Source organism: Phyllobates terribilis, unplaced genomic scaffold (genome assembly GCF_046119375.1).
Source record: "Phyllobates terribilis strain yellow unplaced genomic scaffold, ASM4611937v1 Scaffold_12__6_contigs__length_324123572, whole genome shotgun sequence".
NCBI classification, from domain to species: domain Eukaryota; kingdom Metazoa; phylum Chordata; class Amphibia; order Anura; family Dendrobatidae; genus Phyllobates; species Phyllobates terribilis.
Window position 1 is genome coordinate 173,091,469 of NW_027362772.1, and position 2,632 is coordinate 173,094,100.

Sequence of the window (2,632 nt, forward strand, 5' to 3'; positions counted from 1 at the left end):
ATTGCAAATCCACAGTTTTTTTAGTTTTTTATTTACCATGTTCACTAAATGCTAAAACTGACCTGCCAATATGATTCTCCAGGTCATTACGAGCCTTTAAGGCTCCTACAACATGACATGTGTTTGATACTATTTGACTATATGTGCTAGCTAAGATATCCAGGTAATGCATGTACATACTACAGGAGGCAGTTTACGTTTCAGAATATTTTCCAGGTGTCCACGCTCTTAGCTTCAATTGTGTGGTTTTATTTTAATATTTATATGTTATTCTTCTTATTTTTATATTTGAAAAAAATGATTTCTTCTGGTTAATTTCTGGCTTGCATTTTTCTATTATTATATGCAAAAATAGTTTAACTGATTTTCCCAGATTTGATTTTATTTGGCTATGAGGAGACAACATAACATAATACATAACTATACTGTAAGTCACCTTTAAATTTCCTTGAATAATTTGTGATGTGCTGTGCATCCTTTATGTGACCACTGCAGCCTATCAGTGACTTCCGCAGTCATATCACAGCTTAGGCTATTGATTGGCTGCAAAAGTGACATAAATGATGTATGGCATTGACATGCAACCATCTGGAGGACTGGTGGAAACCACTGAAATCGCAAGGGCTTTACAAGGTAGCCATTGTTATTTATCATGTTACGCCATTGTCTGCTGCTGCAAAAATGTCATAAAATCTTCTGTAAAAGCCATAGACGCGCACATGAAAATGAGTGAGTTGAATTCAAAATTCTCATTCACTGAAATTGCTCATGAAAGCCAGAAATTTGTGGCACATTGCACATTATCGATTTTAACCACCAAAAGGCAACACAAAGGATTCATATTCAGATGAAACTGTTTTACTGTCACATAAGTAAGACATAGTAGGTTTTATGTACAATGTAGAGTCAGGCCATTCAATGTATAATGGATGAACCAAACTCGCTGTAATCCTCGGATGTGATCCACATCTCCTTAAAAGATTCTAATCTGGTCAGGATTGATCCTCCAATCCACGGAGCAAATTTACTATCACTCCAGGCAAAAACTTTAATATGAACAGTCTCTGGTGCCAGGGTTCTAATTTTGTTGTAAAGTCTATCCTCAAGGCCTGGGAAAAGGGTAGATGCACCAGACAACAAGATGTTTTTGAAAAGTGACATCCATAAATGCTTTCAATGATCATTTTGTGCACACCTAGAGCATCCATTGATAGATGGAGAAAATAGGATCTCTGGCGTAAGAAACCTCTGGCGGCCAATGGTAACGACCTTCCCATCTGGAAGTATGTATTTCTCTAAACCTTCTGCAGAACACTTTTCCCCTTCCTCCTTTGAATCTAAAGCCAGAGAGCAAAGTTTCTCCTTTATTTCTCTAGCAATGTCTTTCTCTGCGCTGCTAACAAAGGAATGTCCGGTCTCCATAAGAAGCCTCATTAAATGATCTGTGATGTGCCGACCAGCGAAGTTAAGACGATTTCCTTCATGGGGCAGTGGAGTACCTTCAAATATGGGAAATGTAGAGGTGACACCATCTCCAATGTCCACGACTAAGCCTGTTGTGCGACCACTGGCATAGAGAGACAGAGTAGCTTGTAATGCCACATACATGGCAGGGACATTAAAGCTTTCAAACATCACTTCTGCCATGATCTCACGGTTGCTTCTTGGATTGAACGGAGCTTCAGATAGCAAGACGGGGCTTTCATTAGATTGAATTTGAAGCTCACAGTCATACACATGCTTCCAGATCCTCTCCATGTCCGGCCAAGATTTCACAATGCCGTGCTCTATGGGATATGTCAATGCCAAGATTCCTCTTAAGGATTGAGCTTCTTCACCAACATAGTAAGCTTTTCTGTTGGCTTCCAGCATGCTGTATCCGGTTATAACATGACCAATCATTGAGCTGATGACTGATCTTGGTACAGTATCACCAGATAGTCCATCTTTACATATACCGGATCCATTGTCAAAAATGACGACTGGAGCATCTAGATAATTAGACATTTTTATGTCTTGGCCAGATCTTCACTGAGAGATGAGCACTTTCTGGTGTGGAATATGCAGAAACAATCAGTGATGTCACAATATTCTAAGTGTATTTAAATGGTAGTAAACCTAAAATTATTATATTGCTACTCTGCATTCAAATAAGGGGCTCCAAAGCCCTGGCCAACTGGCAGATCCGCCTCTGATCTTTTGCAAACTGCAACACTCAGCCTATCCTGACTGCTGCTGGAAATTTAAAGGTTGGAGAACTGTTGGAGAGGAATGCTCCTTTACCAAAGACAGTGGTAAATATTCAGTGATTCAGTTCAGTGATTCAGTTTGTCGCTCATCCACCTCTCAAGCTTAAAGAGTAACCGCCGTTTTAAGTGTTATTTCATAAATCAATATTACACATGAATTAAGCAACTTTATAATTTATCTTATGAGATAAATCTACTTCTTTCTCCTCCTGCACTGATCATTCACTCTCACTTCATGGGTAAAAGTTATAAAATCTATATTCAGTGATGACAGATTTCTCCATTACTGAGATTGAATTTTTTAAAGCACCAACTGTCGTTTCATTTGGAGGGACGATGAGGAGTGAGGAGCTATAGGCAGATCCACATGATCTACTGCAAGT

General features: G+C 39.0%; 1 pseudogene; it reads right to left on the reverse strand.

Moving 5' to 3' along the window:
• Positions 1-915: 915 nt before the first annotated feature.
• On the reverse strand, positions 916-2,007 carry LOC141173176 (actin, cytoplasmic 1 pseudogene; annotated as a pseudogene).
• Positions 2,008-2,632: the final 625 nt, after the last annotated feature.